Source organism: Pinus tabuliformis, chromosome 7, assembly GCF_031772625.1.
Source record: "Pinus tabuliformis cultivar Carrire ecotype Pingquan chromosome 7, CPIR1, whole genome shotgun sequence".
NCBI lineage: Eukaryota > Viridiplantae > Streptophyta > Pinopsida > Pinales > Pinaceae > Pinus > Pinus tabuliformis.
Window position 1 is genome coordinate 350,066,111 of NC_142293.1, and position 19,579 is coordinate 350,085,689.

The 19,579-nt window shown below is 35.1% G+C and overlaps 1 pseudogene; it reads right to left on the reverse strand.

Moving 5' to 3' along the window:
* Nucleotides 1–7,693: 7,693 nt before the first annotated feature.
* LOC149247395 (carbon catabolite repressor protein 4 homolog 1 pseudogene) lies at nt 7,694–8,374 on the reverse strand (annotated as a pseudogene).
* Nucleotides 8,375–19,579: the final 11,205 nt, after the last annotated feature.

The following is a 19,579-nucleotide window of genomic DNA, read 5'->3' on the forward strand; positions in this document are numbered from 1 at the left end:
TTCTCTACTTTTCTACATCATTTATATTCTCATGCATGCAATATAAACAGTTAAATATACAGATCTTAAATTTGAATAAAACGATAATAGTGTAGAATCTAAGGTTCTTAAGATAATATTATCATATATGTTTTCATGAACTATCTGGTGGAATATCCCAATAATTTATGGATCACCGTCACATATTTCATGGAATATTCGCTGGATGTTAGAAAAAACCTTCTTGGTTTCATGTGTCTCTAATAGGGTGGTACTATTATCTCTCCCTTAGTGACTCACTTTACTCTTTCCCTCCATAGTAGAAGAAATTAGACACACCTATAGCTTAACCCTCACCAGACACACCTTCCAACGTTTGAAAGGCACACATGTGCTCCTATCTCTTATTGATAGTTATAGCTAAGGCATATGTATAAGAATACATGGAAACTAGGACAATGCTTTGGTAGGGTCTCCTATTCCAAATGGTTTGAGGTTTAATCGAGAGTTCATGTCAAAGAGACCCCTTGGTTTATGTATTTCCAGCAACATCAACAATGGTGCTAGTAGTTCTAGATGGCAACTTGTTCTTATTGTGTGCGTTTTGAACCTCTCATCTCAAATGGATCATCATCAAATCTTACTTCTGGGGTGTTTCTCTAATTTATCCCTTTATCAATTTTCAATCCCTAATGAACCCCTCTATCACTTGTCTCAGTTAAAGTTTGATGGTGAGGATGGAACACCCATATCCGTGCACATTTATGATTTTCTAAAATCTTGTGAATCTTACGAATTTGATGATGAAAATTTTGTTTTTGTGGTTTTCTTCATAACCCTTTAAGGTCAGGTTAATCAATGGTGTCATACCTTATCACCTACCTTCATCCATTCTCCATCATTTCCTCAAGGAACTTTATCAAGCCTTTGATAGGTATGATTACTGAAATGTTTATAAGAGAATCATCCAATTAAGAATCAAAACTAATTAATAAGTTGAGGATTTCTCTAATCTATTCCTTCCATTTTGTTATGAATTTCCGGAAGACATGGATTGGGATTTCTTTAAAAAAAACCAACATTTGGTTCATGCCATGATAGGAGTTTCGTTAAACATGTCATAAATATGAATTCTATTGTTTTAAACAACATATCTGAGGATAAGGGTGTCATACTTATATGGGATTCATTAAGAATCATTGATGCCCCATCACAATAACTATATTAGCATCTATAAAGCCTTATATTCATTGTACATTTAGTGATTAAACAAAACATGATGAGAGCTGGATACATTTTCATTGTCATAAAACTCATTCATAAGCACCATATAACCAAAATAAATATAAAGGATATAAAAACCATATAAACCACATATAAACAAGTATATTTACCGATAAAATACCAGTGAGGAAGATATATCTTATTGATGAATGCAAATTCCAACCAGGTTTGGGACTTTCACATTCCACCTGAACATATATTGGCTGAACCAAACGTCTCTTTATCCAACCATCCACGTGCCATATTCCAAGCATCAATGTGGGATATCATAGAACAAATCCATCAAAATCATACATGGGCTTCCAAAGGCCAAACCACCTCAACCCTCAACCAGTGGTTTGTCCTCACGGTTGGAAGTCATTACCCCTCATCATATTGGTTTCTACTAAATATTTCCAGGGGTCTAGAGCATCTCTTCCAGCCAAGGCTCGAGGATTAGTAACTCAACCACAATTGCTATTGGGCTCCAGAGTGTTTTTTCCAACCAACGCTCTAAGACTAGTAACTCAACCCACAAAGGGCTCCAGATAATTTTTCCCACCAAGGGTTTAGGATTAATAACTCAAACAAAGTTGTTATATGTCTCCAAAATGTTTGTCGAATGAAGCTTCCAGTAACTAACAACTCAACCCACAACCAAAGAAGCATGAGAACCAACCAAAAGACAAAATGGAAAGTCTCCCACAATACCATGGCTATCCAGGAAATGGAAAATGTGGGAAAAGCCACTATCAATCCAGGAAATCCACCATGGAAATGAAAAACATGACCAAGAAACCACATGCATATGCCATTGATGCCAAAAGTAGTAAGGAAACCGTACATGAAACTCAGTACCTACAAGAAAAACCCATCGTATTTGTTCCTCACAATATCCTCTTGCACTTCCCTGCTCTTCCTTCACCTTCTTGCTCCAAATCCCAACAACAGAAAACTCCTAGATTTCTCAAAGAAAACTCCAAGTATCCAAGAGTATGAGAGAGAGAGAGAGAATAAAATGAGAGCTCCAAAATAGAACTCACAAAATTCTTAATTGACCAAAGCCATGAACATATGATTAGAAGACTTTTTTATTAATGAGGCCTCTATTTTATCATGTTTTAGTTATTTTCCTTAATTTTCCTCCTCACATGCAACATGTGACCTTTCACCTTCCTTTTATCCTAATTTCCATTATTTTCATAAATAAATGCCAGTAAATTCAACTTTGTCTTCCAAATACCTTACCATTGCCTTTGCCAATTTTCATATCCATAATAAACCAAATGAACACCCACACTAGGATGTTTTTCGCAACAATTGGCTTCGAATATGTGTCCCATGAACATGTTTATTATTTTACCTTCATTAACTTTTATTAAATGGATTTTTTAAGTAGGGTTGTTACATGTAGCAGTTATCCTCAAACCATGTACGATTTGGTTCAATATTCAAAATGCTACTTTATAATCCTGGAAAGTTCTAGGACCTGCGAGAGAGTTAAGGAATTTCAACTTCCATTGATGGTTATATCATGATCTCACAACCCTTGTAAGCCCCTAGACTATGTCAGATCTAGTTTCTCTTGCATAGTCATTCTCTTTGCATGGTTTCACTTGATGAAAATTCATTTTTTGAAAAATGTTTGATATTTCAGATGTAATCTTTAAAATTTTCAAGATTTTACTTTTAAGGGGGTTTAGGAATCCTTTTCAGTTCAGTCATATTCATGCAAATATCTCGCATCAACTTCGAGTTTGGAATGTGTATCTCTCATAGAGTCATGGAATTGCGAAGTTGATCACTCCAAAGACCATATTTTGCTAAAGGGATCATGCCTATCATATTAATTTCTTAGTTGGCATACCTTTTAAATTCCTTCGATTATTGTGATGCTTGTATATTTCATCACTAGTTCCAGGAAAATGATTCATCACATTCTTCCTACGAGGAAGTTGGTTTGATTATTTAGAGCATCCACAAAGTTGTCAAAATTGGTTTATCTTTGTTAATAAAAAAATAGGAGTTTAGTTCTTTAACCAACTCATCTAATCATGATTCTGTGTTTGATGACTCTCATTCAACTTACTATTTTCCCATTTACGCATCAAATGAAAATTGTTTTACACCATTCAATCTTTATTGTTTAACATCAGAATTTTCGAGTATTGGTTGAGTTGTCGAGGAACTTCAGCCTTTCTTGTTCATTATGTCAAGTCCTCATTATCTCAACATGACTGCTAAATATGATCGAATCTATTTTTCCTCACAAGTTTCTAATTGTAATCACGTGCCTCTAATTGAAAATTCATCTTCCCAAATATTTTCGGGTTTTCAAGAGGATTATCATGAATTTTATGATCCAATCGCTAAATGGTTGGAACCGTCTTGCCTCACAAGCTCTGTCACAAGAAAATAGTTCTGATCCTTCCTCACGCTTGCTAAGGAATTCAATGCATATGGAGACACATTCATAGGAAGCTTCAAAGGTTTTTTGAATGACGGTCCTCACAAGAAAGGCAAGAATATAAACTGGTTAGAAGTGGTGTCTATGGCCTATATTTCTACTAACAAGAAAGACCTTTAAATTGTTGTTCAAGTTATTGAAGTTCTTGTCTTTCTATTCCACGTTGTTTTATATATGATTAAATTGATTGCATATTTGTGATCGTAGTTGGGGAAAAATTAAGGTGGCTACATTTCAAATTCTATTATATGCAACCCCAACCATCTAGTTGGTTAGGCTAGGAATGGGTCTAGTTTAATTTTAGTTTACCTACACATCCATCTTGCATTTGCTTGTTGTAGTTTTCCTTGTGTTTTCTAGTTCTAGTTTCACATCATGTTTTTCTTTAGACATTTTTGTCTTGTCTTCTGGTTTTGTTTCATTGATGTATGTTGTATTTTCTTTCATTTTGTGGGACGATCCATGAAGATTCTCTGTTGGATCCAAGGGAGTGTGGAAAAATAGAAAATGACTTTGTAACACCACAACGTTTGGCTAACTTTTTGTCCTTCTTGTCTTGGTTACAGATTTTGATTTATGATGTTCTGACGGAAAATACGATCCTTAAGTTAGGAAAGCCTTGTGTCAAAACATGACCTCCATGTCTATTATGGAAACCTCATGCCTGCACTCGGGTTTTTGTTTTTCCATGTTCTGAAACTTATCCAATCAAGTAGAGAAGGACAAGGGGAAAAGTCTAAATGGGAAAACAAATGTCGAAGGTCTTATATATGCTTCCCTAAAGGGACAACCTCTCCTCACCTTAATTAGTTTAGATCGCTCTTCCACCGATGAGGGTAGTCAAAGAGTTACAACAAAGGTGAATAATCATCTCTTGGTTATATATACACCCTCATTGTATCAGAAAAGGTCTTTTTTACCTTGGTTCCTCCCACAAGGAATTAAAGAGATAAGCTAGTCCTTTTGAGGAGAAAGGAGTGGCTCCAACGCTCCACTATTGAAGATAATGACATTCATTGGACACATGTGTCTTAGAACTTTAACTTAATAACAAAAACCTTCAAGGGTAGCATGTTCTTCGTGCATGGATTATGAATATTCGTAAGAATATTATGCCAATGTTTGTATATTCATGTTTGCCTTCATCTATGCTAAAGTACTTGGACTATTTCAGTTATTTTACAACTTTTCTTCTTTAGAATTTGTTGTAATGGATGCTATTATTGTCCAATCCTTGTGGACTATTCCACATGATACTTAACATGTATGTCTCATTGACTGGTTTTCATTCCTATCGTATATTTTGTGGACTCTTCCACTGGATGTTAGATGGATCCTTCTTGGTTGCTTGTATCTCTACTTTGGTGCTACTATTACTCGTCTCTTAGAGACTTACTTTACTCTTTCCTTCGAGTAGAATAACTTTGAGAAAACTACAACTAAACCGTCACTAGGCACACATTCTTGCTTCTTGAACACACATTTTCTTCTCCCTTGTTGAAAGTTAGAGCCAAGGAAAGTCTATAAGTATATATGGTAACCAGGTCGATACACTTGATGGGGATCTTATTCCAAATGGTGTGATGTCTAATTGGGACTTCACATCGGGGAGAACCCTTGGTTGATGGATTTCTAGCACCACCAATAGGAAATTCTATATAGACACCCTCTATGTATGAGCAAAGGACATTTTTGCCTTGCCTCCTCCCACAAGGAATTAGAGAGATAAGCTAGTTCTTTTGAGGAGAAAGGAGTGGCTCCAACACTCCACTATTGGAGATAATCATTTTCATTGGATACATGTGCCTTAGAAATTTTACTTAATAACAAAAACCTTCAAGGGTAGCATGTTCTTCTCTGTTGTTAACTGTTAGAGCCAAGGAAAATCTATAAGAATAAATGGTAACCGAGTCGATATGCTCGATGGGGATCTTACTCCAAATAGTGTGATGTCTAATTCAGACTTCACAATGGGGAGAACCCTTGGTTGACGAATTTCCAGGACCCTTGGTTTGGTAATTTTATGCTACAAGCTTGGGATAGTCTACAATATTCTTTGATGATGAGGTTATATATGTCAAACGGTGGTGGAAAAAGATAAGAAGCATAAGTATGCCTCTCAAAACTGGGATATTAATGTACATAGAAATTTCCAAGAAAGTGCTAACATTGTATTTCTCGTTAAGTGGTGCTTAGAGGTCACAAGTAAATATCCCATGCACGTGATCTTTTCAAACTATTATTCATATGACTATATATTTTCACTTCCACTTAAAATAATAATAATAATAATACTATTAATACACAAATTAATAATAATATTAATAGTCAGATTATTAATGATCATATTAATAGTCAAATTAGTAATGATCAAATAAGTAGTGAAAACATTGTTGATCAATTTAGTAATAAAAATAATTATCACCACATTAATGATGGAATCAATAATCAAAATAATTATCCACATTGTGGTGATGAAATTAATTATTCTCATATTAATGATCAAATCAATAATCAACATGAAAATCCTCCCCTGAAGAGTAATAATCCTAACTATTCCTTGGATCCTTCTTCTTCCCCTATCCGTCTAGTTGTTGCCGTTGTTAGCTCTAGGCTTTCCTTTGTGGTTAACCTTTACTCCATTGATCTTGATCCCTCTTCCTTCCATATCTTAGAGAAACGAATTTTGCCTTAGACCCTCTATGAATCCCCAAAGAGGATATTCTCTATTCTATTGAGCTTGTATGCCAAAACCTTCTATCTCATGTAGCTGAAGAAATTTGATAAGAATGTGGTAGGGTTGTAAGGAAGGGAAAACCTCCCAAACCAAATTTATCCAAAAATGAAGTCCAAATTTATCCATATTTTAATTTTATTTTTTCTATAAAAATTATATAATTTGAAAAACTTAAAAGGTTAAAACAATAAAACTTTCAATAATAACTTAGACAAGCTAGGACATTATACAGTAATATGTTTTAAAAAAACTAAATTAATAAAATGTTATACGTGTAAGCAGGGCTGACAAATATGTTTCAAAACACTTAAGAAAAATATTTCCATAAAAACCAAGCAAATGAATAATCAAGTATTTTAATTTTATTTTTCGCCATAAAAACCATATAATTTGAAAAACTTAAAAGATTAAAACAGTGAAACTTTCAATGATAACTTAGAGAAGCTAGGACATTATACAGTAATATGTTTTAAAATAACGAAATTAATTAAATGTTATCCAGCTAAGTGTAATCAGGGTTGACATTATACAAAAATATGTTTTAAAAAATTAGAGCAATAAATGTGTTTCAAAAATCTTAGATTAATAAATATGTTTCAAAAAAACTCAAATTTAGAAAAATATTTCCATAATAACGAAGAAAATGAATAATCAAGTATTTTAATTTTATTCTTTTGCCATAAAAACCATATAATTTGAAAAACTTAGAAAAGTTAAAACAGTAAAACTTTTAATAATAACTTAGACAAGCTATACAGTTATATGTCTTTAAGAAACTAAATTAGTAAAATATTATCCAGCTAAGTGTAAGGAGTGCTGACATTATACGGAAATATGTTTTAAAAGACTCAGAGAAATAAATATGTTTCAAAATTCTCTGAAAAAACAGATTGAGAAAAATATTTCCAGCGAAATGTTTCGGCAAAACAAATAAAGCTTATTTACTACTTACTGCAGTTTGGGAAGCGAGTTGAAAGTAAACTCTGCTGCAATGGGGATGTGATCGGAAGAGCGATTAACAGTAGGAAGTCCACCCGGCTTCACCTCATCCTCGTCAATCAACTCCAGTAACGACACCACTTTCAATTTGGTGGTACTGTAGAGAATGTAATCCAACGTTCCCTCAAATGTTTCCCGGTCATTCTTCACGAAGTTAGTGAAACGGGGCTCCCCGGTTTCACGATCCATTTTTTTATCAATGTCTTCCCGCAAAGCATTGCATTGAAAATACGAAGAATAAGCACTTGCTAACGGTAATGCATGCCGAAATTCCTTGTGTAAACTATGGACAAAGCCTCTGATAAGGAGTGGGGGGCGCTTCCCGGCAAAGAATTGAAGTACCCACATATTACAAGAGGAATATCAGAGACACAGTCATTCTCTTGCTCCAACTCATTCTCCAACCTTTTGAGCAAACAATCAACCTGCAATAACTTTATATCACTGTTTTCTGGATTTGCATGAATGTGGGTATTAGCTATGACCACAAGTTGATTAGTCTTTTTGAACGAAAGCTGAACATGCAGGGCAATGTTGTCTTTGTATATTAAACCTATCCACCACCATCTTATCAAATCAAACTCTTTCACTTTATAAAACGTTGCACAACCGTCAATAGTTTCAGTGAAATATCCTCTCTTCTTTTCTTTAAACAGCCCCTCATATCCTAGTTTGGCCAGTTCTGGTTTGAAAAAATTACAAAAGTGGTTGTGTTGCACTTCCTGGAGGCAAATGATGTCCGGCTGACATTGTAATATTTCTTTTAGCAGGTTTGGTCTGCGGTATTCCCAGCCGAGAGCGTAGGACGGACAGTTGGGAAACTTCTGTGAAGTAGCATACCTGTCTGCCAGAACGTTGTATGTTACCACTGTGAATGATGGACCGACTGTCAAACTTCTGTCATTCATGTTGTTGTTAAGCTTAGTCATTTTCTGAGCACTCCGGCGAATAACAGGCTTAGTGACAAAAAAATCCCTTTCCTTCAATGTGGAGAAGTGATTCGGTCTATAAAACTCTGAGGTAGACTAACTGTAATTTCTCTTCGTAAATTAGCTGTCCTATTTTCTTAATATTCGGATGAAATCAAAAAAACAAAAACATTGTTGAAATTCTACCACGCTAAGTTCTCAGCGTTACCTTTCTTTGTGCTCTGAGTTTTTCTATAAGACTTACCAGCCAGCTCTCTTTCGTTAAGACCACATGCCACTTTTTCTCTATAAACATAAATAAAACTCCACGCTCTATAGATAGACAGAAAAGCCAGATTCGTGGTTTTATTCGCTTATTTATTCCTTCCATAAATTTCCATTAGCCTTTATTTATATAACTTAGTGTTATTTTTTCGGTTTACAAAATAAAAAGTTGAACGGGACGTCGTATCCCCACAAAACAAATCAATAACTCATGGTTGGTCATTGTTGGATGACGTAAATAACCATTTAAAAAAATATAAAATTAAATCTTTAATATGCACAATTTATCTTTTATTGGAAAAAATAAAATTAATCCCTGAATGACAGCCCATTCTCAATGGTCTCACAGAACCCATTGTCGAAATCTTATCATTTGTTGTTGAATATTATCAAAAACGTGTTGTAAAGTAAATAGTTAATTGATGCTTCATTTCAAATTTCTTGTATAACCAATAAAGAATCTCTATCTCATATTCCTAATAATCTAATTGTAGGGTTAATTTGAGAGTCTTCAATTCACTATAGGATGACCTTTTTGGTTAAATTCCACACACATTAAGATTTTATTCTTTGAGGAACCCCTTATGGTTTTTTTAAAAATTTCGAATGCTTCTCACCTTTGCTTCAAAAAATAAACCCAAGTCATTCTACTGAAATCATCAATGAAGAATAAAAAGTATTTGCAACCTCCTATAGAAGTTTGTAGAGATCCACAAATGTCATTGTGAACCAATTGAAAACATTTGTTTGGACATCATGAAATTGTTGGAAAAATATCTCGACTTTGTTTCCCGTAAATGAAAGCCTCACATTTTGCATTTTATTTCTTAAAAGTTGGAAGTTCTTTAAGAATTCCATATGTTTGAAGTTGAGAGAGACTTTCAAAGTTTAAATTTCCATATCTTACATGCCAAAACCTTATGGGTGAAATATCTATACTTTCTACTCCTGCAAAGTCAGAATTATGTGGAATAACTATTCCTTTCATCCTTAACAGTTTTCCATCTTCATATCCTATCATGATTGTTTTCATACTCTATTTGATTGAGTTTATTTTGACTAAACCGTACTCCATAACAACTTGTTGTCCTTCTTGTCAAATTGTGGCTAAAGATAACAAATTCTTTTTGAAAGTTGGTACATACCAAACATTTGAGATAACGTTTTCTCCAATGCGAGGAAGATAAAATTTTACTACACCTTTTCCACAAGGAGTGTGTATTGTATCATCTACAAGGAAGATTGAATTGAGATGGCATTGTTTAAAATTCCAAAAGAAGTCACATCGAAAAGTCTTGTGTTGTGTTTCTCCTGTATCTAAAAGGCAAACATCTTCATAATCACTTTTAAGATATGTGGAGACTTGTAATGCTGTTGATTCTAAACTTTGATGTGTAGTAAAGACATATTATGATCCATCATATTCTTTATCATTAACAAACTATGTTGTGTGTTGATGAAACTTTGGAATTTTTTTAATAAAGGTTTGACAATCTTCAACATAATTCGACTGAAATCTTTGTCTCTACCCCCAACCAACTCTATTATCCCACAATCATTCTTGGGCTACAACTTTATATCCCTTCTTGGAAGCGTAATTCATGGAATGGTTAAGAGACCATATTTTTGGTCATCATCCGACATTATGTTGGCATTATAATATTTCAAGGCATTTTCATTTAACTTTCAAACCTCCACAAGATCCTCTCCCAATCTCAATTCCTCCAAAGTGAGCTACTTTTTTTTCAAATTTGTAGACCCCCCATAGTTCATAATCTATATTGGTGAAAAACCATCAAATTTGAGGCTCATGAATCAATTGAGGAAGTGATATATCCTAGCCTTGAGTGCCTCTCCGAGAGTCTAGTTCTATCTAGAAATTACTCCCTTACCCGCCTTCTATATAAACTAATTACAACCAAATCAAGTTTTGGCTTCACAATTTCCATATCGTTTGGGCATTATGTAATTGTTTGACAAGAGATCTAATCTAATCCTCTATCCACTGAATAAAACTATTGAGATTTGATTGTCTAGACCCACAATGCTTTTCCTTGTTGTCCACCCTCCATACAATTTTAGCTACGAGTTCATTCTTAAATTTTTCTCCCCACCAAATAAATTTTTAATATAATACTCCAACTGCTTGCAATACAACCTTTCATATTTAAGTGAATGAAATCTAACATACTAGGATGATTTATTAAGACACATTTTACAAGTAACAATCTTCCCCCTCTCGAGAGAAAGGAATTTTTTAACAGAAAAAATTCTTTCATGTTCTTGTTATTTATTATCATTCACCCGAATTTATTTTAATAATTATTGTATATAAAGGGTTGACCCATGCTTATTTGTTATGAAACCAGCTCACAAAAAGATAGAAAAGAGAGATCCACGCCTTAGAATTCAGCCTCTTCGAGGGGGCAACCTCCTTTACATTACATAAATGAACAATTCTTTGATGATACAAATGACAAAACCTCCTTTCTATATATAGGAGTCTAAGGAGTCACCATATAATCCAGCCGACCTAACAATAATAATATAAAGCCACAAAAATAACAATAGAGGGATTCTATGGGGCACAGAAATAACAATATGGGGGTAATAGGGGCACAACAATATAAATAAGGGGTATAACTACAATAGTAATGGGGTAATCACTAGTATTATAGGGACCCAACATGCCCCTCTCCTTCAAAAAAGTGTTGTCCTCAACGCTTGAGTAGTTCTGGATACTTCTGCATAAAATTCTCATCCTCCCATGTGGAATCTTCAGCGGATAAGTTCTTCCACTTGATAAGATACTCTGAAATTGATCGGTTATGTACCATAGAAAATATGCTTATTCAATTTTGGAGTGGGTGTAATGAAAATATGCTTGTAATACTCAAATTTAATAGGAAAACACATATGGCTTTAATTTTAGTCTTTCAAGTACCTTATTTGTATTTACACCCAAAATCTATTGCACACTCTATTTGCATCCTATGACTACTTGTCTTGTGTTATGGGTTTGGTTTTGAGCCATTGATGTGTTTCAAGGCTTTTATGGTATATAATCAATGCTTTTATGAATTCTTAATATGGGCACCTCAAATTCTGCTCTTAATAGTGAATTTTTATGGATGCTTATGATTAAGGTGAGAATAGTTCCTCTTACATTCATTTTTATCAATGTTCAAGAGCATTTCATTACGCTTTTTTTATTAGGTGTCCATGTTGTTGAAAAATATCTCTTCAAAACTAGGAATCAGATATTTTAGTTTCAGGAATTATCTCTCTTCAAAACTATTTCAAAAAAGGTTCTCAAGTTTGCTTAAATATATTTGATGAACTACCAAAATTTACATTATGGTCTAAACTTATTAATATGCATGGACGCTAATAATAATAATAATTTATGTGTCACTGTCACATATTTTATGGAATATTCCGTTGGATGTTTGACAAACACTCCTTGGTTGCATGTGTCTCTAATAGGGTGGTACTATTATCTCTCCCTTAGTGGCTCACTTTACTCTTTCCCTCCATAGTAGAAGAAATTAGACACACCTATAGCTAAACCCTCACTAGACACACCTTCAAACATTTAAAAGGCACACAAGTGCCCCTCTCTCTTATTGAGAGTTATAACTAAGGCATATACATAAGAATACGTGGAAATTATGCCAATACTTTGGATGGGTCTCCTGTTCCAAATGGTGTGAGGTGTAATCAGGAATTCACATCAGAGGGACCCCTTGGTTTATGTATTTCCAGCACCATCAACAATGTTGTTAGGAGTTCTAGTGACAAGTTGTTCCTATTGTGTGCATTTTGGACCTCTCATCTCAAATGAATCATCGCCAAATCTTACTCCTATGGTGTTTCTCGGATTTATCCCTTTATCAATTTTCAATCCCCAATGAACCTCTCTATCACTTGTCTCAGTTAAAGTTTGATCGTGATGATGGAACATGCATATCCGTACACATTTATGATTTTCTTAAATCTTGTGAATCTTACCAAATTGATGATGAAAAGTTTGTTTCTCTGGTTTTCTTCATTAACCTTTAAGGTCAAGTTAATCAATAGTGCCATACCTTATCGCGTACCTTCTTCCATTCTCCATCATTTCCTCAACGAACCTTATCAATCCTTTTATAGGTATGATTACTGAAATGTTTATGAGAGAATCATCAAATTAAGAATCAAGACTAATGAATAAGTTGAGGATTTCTCTCATCTATTCCTTCCATTTTGTTATGAATTTTTAGAAGACGCGGATTGGGATTTCATTTAAAAAAATAAAAATTTGCTTCATGCCTGACAGGAATTTCGTTAAACATGTCACTAATATGCATTCTATTGGTTTAAACAACATGTTTGAGCATAGGGGTGTCATACTTATATGGGAATCATTAAGAATCATTGATGCCCCATCACAATAACTATATTAAAATCTACTAAGCCTTATATTCATTGTACATTTAGTGATTAACCAAAATATGATGACAGCCATACATTTTCATTGTCATAAAACTCATTCATAAGCACCATATAACCAATAGAAATATAAAGGATATAAAACCCATATAAACCACATATGAACAAGTATATTTACTGACAAAATACCATTGAGGGAGATATATCTTATTGATGAATGCAAATTCAAACCAAATTTGCGACTTCCACTTTCCACCTGACCATATATTGGTTGAACCAAATGTCTCTTCATCCAACCATCCATGTGCCATATACCAAGCATCAATATGGGATATCACAGAACAAATCCATGAAAATCATACACAGGCTTCTAGAAGCCAAACCACCTCAACCCTCAACCAGTGGTTCATCCTCACAGTCAGAAGTCATTACCCCTCATCATATTCATTTCTACCAAATATTTCCAATTTTCTAGAGCATCTCTTCCAGCCGAGGCTCCAGAATTAGTAACTCAGCCACAATTTCTATCGGGCTCCAGAGTCTTTTTCCCACCAAGGCTCTAGGGCTAGAAACTCAACCCACCAAGGGATCCATAGAATTTATCCAACCAAGGCTTTAGGATTACTAACTCAACCCAAGCTGTTATAGGTCTCCAGAAAATTTGTTGAACGAAGCTTCCTGTAACTAATAACTCAACCCACAATCAAAGGAGCATGAGAACCAACCAAAAAACAAAATGGAAAGTCCCGCACAACACCATGGCTATCCAGGAAATGGAAAAGGTAGGGAAACTAATGCCAATCTAGGAAATTCTCCATGGAAATGAAAAATATGACTAAGAAACCACATGCATATGCCACACATGCCAAAACTATAAAGGAAGTGTTATGAAACCAGCTCACAAAAAGAGAGATCCACGCCTTAGAATTCAGCCTCTTCGAGGGTGCAACCTCCTTTACATTACATGAATGAACAATTCTTGGATGATACAAATGAAAATACCTCCTTTCTATATATAGGAGTCTAAGTGGTCCCAATACAATCAATGCCTACATAACAATAATATTGTAGGGCACAACAGTAACAATGGTGGGCTTCTATGTGGCATAATAGTAACAATATGGGCACTATATGGGTACATCAATATAATAAGTGTGTTATACTAATAACAATAAGGGGTTACACTAGTAGTATAGGGGCCTAACATGCCCCTCTCCTTCAAAAAGCGTTGTCCTCAACGCTTGAGTAGTTCTTGATGCTTCTATATAAAATTCTTGTCCTCCCATGTGGAATATTCAGCGGGTAAGTTCTTCCACTTGATGAGATACTCTGAAATTGATCGATTTCGTAGCTGTTGGGTTCTTGTTTCTGTGACTGCTCCACGTTCCAATATGATTTTTCCTTCCTCTTCAATTTCTGGCAATATTGCTTGAATTGGGATCATTTGCAACTTTTGAATAAGTGGCCATACTTCTTCGTTCTTCTTCCATTCATCCGTTGCTTCGTTTATCCAATTTGGTTGGATAATATAAATAGCACAAAACAATGCTTCCACATCCTCATCCTTGAAGCATCTTCCCATTCGGTAAGGTCGCCATTTTTTAAGTGCATGTAGTATTGCCAACATTTCCTTCTCATAAATAGATTGCTTGAGATGTAGCATTAAAAATACCCAATCACTCACATCAAAACATTTTTCACTACGATGTTGATCTACCTGTTGTTTCATTTGATTTTGCACCGAAGTGGCGTTATCCTTTAAAAGTTGGAGAACTTGTTGTTGATGCTCGATATGATCTTTCTCTACTTGAACCTTTTTCTTCTTGATATGTCCTTCTATCTTTTGAGGGGCGGTAATTTCTTCCAGTCCTTTACAAGATATGGTCGGATTCATTTCTTGATGCTCGATGTGATCTTTCACTTCTTGAACATTTTTCTTCTTGATGTGTCCTTCTATCTTGATAGTTTGAGGAGTGGTAATTTCATCCATTGAATTACAAGATATGGTTGGATTCATTTCTTCTTTCTCGATGTGATCTTTCACTTCTTGCACCTTTTTCTTCTTGATATGTCCTTGTATCTTGAGAGTTTGAGGAGTGGTAATTCTTGCCAATGCTTTACAACATATGGTCTGATTCATTTCTTCTTTCTCTGGGGTGGTGTCCTGACGTATATCCTCTTATTTTGATGTTTCTTGATCCTTTTCTTCCTCCTCTTCATATTCTATGTAAAATAATTTCTTCTCAGCACACCTATGACCTTTAGTGCATTTGCTATCACAATTGTAACAAAGCCCTTTTTCTCTTTTTTCTTCCAATTGTTGTGGTGTAACCCTTGTAGGTTGTGGAAGGCTGGGAGAAACAACACTTCCATCTTTATAGTTGTGAGGGGTATGCTTCCTAGTTTCCATAATTTTGCTTTCCATTATGTCACAAATCCCTTTTACTCTTTCCAATTGTTGTGGTGTTGCTCTAAAGAAGGTGTTGCTCTTTATATCCTCATAATGTGCTATCATTTCCTCCGTGAAAATTGACCACGTAACAAGTTTTTTACGAGAACAAAGCCCTTTGTACCATAAAAATTGATCTGGTTCTAAATATGAAGATGCAATACATACCTTTTTTAACAGTTGTACACCATGTATAAAAAAATATTGCTCCATCTGAAGTATCCAAATTACCGGATCCTTGCCATCAAACTTCCTCATCTTGCTTTTTCTTGATTTTAGGAGCTCTACCTTGAAACGATTGTAACTCTGTACTTTCGGATCTTTAAGTTCTAAACTTGTGACATGTAGTAGCCCTCTGTGTCCTCTTTCCAATGCCACAAGTATGATCCAAATTGGATTCTCCAAGAAAAAGTTATGCACAATCTTCCGCAGTGACCTGATTATAGACTAGTTCAGTAGAGCGAACTTGTATGAAGTGCCACGTGTCACTGTTTCAACCTTTGACTCTGAAAAATATATAAACCGAAACTACACTCCGTCCTCTTTGTGTACCTTCTTACGAAATTTCAATCCAATGCTCAGAAAGATAGTTACGATGATTTTCCCCAGGTCACCTGTTTTGATTGTAATTCAGGAGTCTGCAAAAAGACCAAAGTCCGCAGACAATATCTCCGACAATATCACGCGAAAAGATCTGAAATTCGGACCCAAGGTGCAGCGCCAATTCTTCTCAAATGGGTTTTTTTTGCGACTTCTGAAACGTCACAGAAAAAATGTTATAGCGAAAATTCCACGATGGCCTGTTTGGAGCAGCGAAACCCTAGAATCCAAAGCTCTGATACCAAATGTTATGAAACTAGCTCACAAAAAGATAGAAAAGAGAGATCCACGCCTTAGAATTCAGCCTCTTCGAGGGGGCAACCTCCTTTACATTACATGAATGAACAATTCTTGGATGATACAAATGAAAATACCTCCTTTCTATATATAGGAGTCTAAGTGGTCCCAATACAATCAAAGCCTACATAACAATAATATTGTAGGGCACAAGAGTAACAATGGTGGGCTTCTATGTGGCATAATAGTAACAATATGGGCACTATATGGGTACATCAATATAATAAGTGGGTTATACTAATAACAATAAGGGGTTACACTAGTAGTATAGGGGCCTAACAGGAAGCCATACATGAAACTCAGTACCTACAAGAAAAACCTATTGTGTTTGTTGATCACAATGTGCTCTTGCACTTTCCCACTCTTTCCTTCACCTTCTTGTTCCAAATCCAAAGAATACTAAACTCGTTCCATATTCCTCAATGAAAACTACAAGTATCCAAGAGTATGAGAGAGAGAATAAAATGAGACCTCCAAAATAGAACTAACAAAATTCTTAACTAACCGAAGCCATGAACTGATGCTTAGAAGCCTTTTTCATTAATGAGGCCTCTATTTTATTAAGTTTTAATTATTTTCGTTAATTTTCCTCCTCACATGCAACATGCGACCTTTCACCTTCGTTTTCTCTTAATTCCATTGTTTTCATAAATAAATGCCAATAAATTCAACTTTGTCTTCCAAAGCCCTTACCATTGCCTTTTCCAATTTTCATATCCATAATAAACCAAATGAACACCCACACAAGGATGTTTTCACAACACTCAACTTGGAATATGTGTCCGATGACCATGGTTATTATTTTACCTTTATTAATTTTTATTACATGGATTTTCTAAATAGGGTTGTACATGTGGCAGCTATCCTCAAACCATGCATTATTTGGCTCAATATTCAAAACACTATTTTATAATCCTAGAAAGTTCTAGGATCCGCGAGAGAGTTAAGGAATTTCAACTTCCATTAATGGTAATATCGTGATCTCACGACCCTCGTAAGCCCCATAGACTAAGTCAGATCTCGTTTCTCGTGCACAGTCATTCTCTTTGCATGGTTTCACTTTATGAAAATTCATTTTTTGAAAACTGTTTGTCATTTCAAATGTAATCTTTAAAATTTTCAAGATTTTAGTTTACAACGTGTTCAGGAATCTTTTTCAGTTCAGTGATATTCATGCAAATATCTTGCGTCAACCTCGTGTTTGAAATGTGTATCTCCCATAGAGTCATGGAATTGCGAAGTTAATCACTCCAAAGACCATATTTGGCTAAAGGGATCATGCCTATAATATTAATTTCTTAGTAATCACCGAATCAACTGCTATCATTCCTTGTGTATGTTGTATTGTAAATATTTCCCTTCATCACACCTGAAATCCTCTTGAATGATAATTAATGCACAAGTCATCACGTAAATCAAATTCAACTTCACTCACTATGTCCTGACTGGTCCCATGAGTTTGTTGTGTTGGCATACCTTTTAAATCCTTTCAATGATTGTGTTGCTTGCCTAATTCATCACTAGTTCCATGAAAATGATTCATCACATTTTTCCTACGAGGAAGTTGGTTCGATTATTCAGAGCATCCACAGATTTGTCAAAATTGGTTCATCTTTGTTAATAAAAAAATAGGAATCCTGTTCTTTAACCGACTCATCTAATCATGATTCTGTGTTTGATGACTATCATTCAACTTACTATTTTCCCATTAACACATCAAATGAAAATTGTTTTACACCATTCATTCTTAATGGTTTAACATCACACTTTTCGAGTATTGGTTGAGTTGTTGAGGAACTTTAGCCTTTCTTGTTCATTATGTCAGTTCTTCATTATCTCGACATGACTATTGAATATGATCAGATCTATTTTCCCTCACAATATTCTCATTGTAATGACGTACCTCTAATTGAAAATTCATCTTTCCAAATATTTTCGGGTTTTCAAGAGGATTATCATGAATTTTACAATCCAATCGCTAAATGGTTGGAATAGTCTTACCTCACAAGCTCCATCACAAGAAAATAGTTTCGATATTTCCTCACACTTTCTAAGGAATTCAGTGCATATGGAGAAACACTTGCAGGAAGATTCAAAGGTTTGTTGAATGACGGTCCTCACAAAAAAGGTAAGAATATAAACTGGTTAGATGTGGTGCCTATCGCTTATATTTCTACTAACAGGAAAGACCTTTAAATTTTTGTGCAAGTTATTCAAGTTCTTATCCTTTCTATTCCACATTGTTTTAGATATGTTTAAATTGATTACATATTTATGATTGCAGTTGGGGAAAAATTAAGGTGGCAACATTGAAAATTCCATTATATACGACCCTGACCACATTGAAAGTGACTAGGGTTAAAGTGAAAAATTCATACTTTGGTTTTTAATCTGGGACTAGGAAAGAAAAGGCAATAAGAGAACATTACACACTGGGAAATATCTTTTAACAATTTATATTCATGCATAACTCACGCGTAAGATGCAAGCAATGTTTATTCATAATATAAGAAAAAATAACCTTCTCCTGAAAAAGGAAAATGAACACAACTCCAATCATCAACCAAATCAACATTTGCAATTGAAAAATTCTAAAGGGATCTGGCGAAGCGACTTCGGCTCTGGCGAATGCGGCTAGGGTTTGGCTGTGTGCTCAGACGGCACAGACTGTTTAGTGCAGATTACCAGCAAGGACCTGACGACCTGCGCAGGCTCTTCAAAACCAAGGAGGAAAAGGCGTAGGACACATGGGAGACCCCAAGGGGGGGGCTTCTGCAACCTCGCCCAGCGTACATGTAGTACAGCAACACAATGAGAGATCAATCTGATTTGGATCAATCAATGAGAACGTCATCAATCCAGAAATCTTGCGCGAGAATGAACGCAAAGGAAAAGAGAACCTGAAAGACGAGGAAAATGGAGAGACTGTGAAGCCAACCCCATAAGAGGGTACTCAGAAGGTCTCTTCAACCACATGCAAACCAATAGCCACAGATCGACCCAGAATCGAACTGCCAGGGGAAATAATAGAAGCTCAAATCCAATACATGACTGACCATGCACTCATCGAGAAGTTCATAGGGTTTTGGCCGACGAAGAAATCCCTTTACAGTTGGATTGTCGTGAAGTGGAAACCTAAGGGAGATGTGACGCTGTAGTTAGGC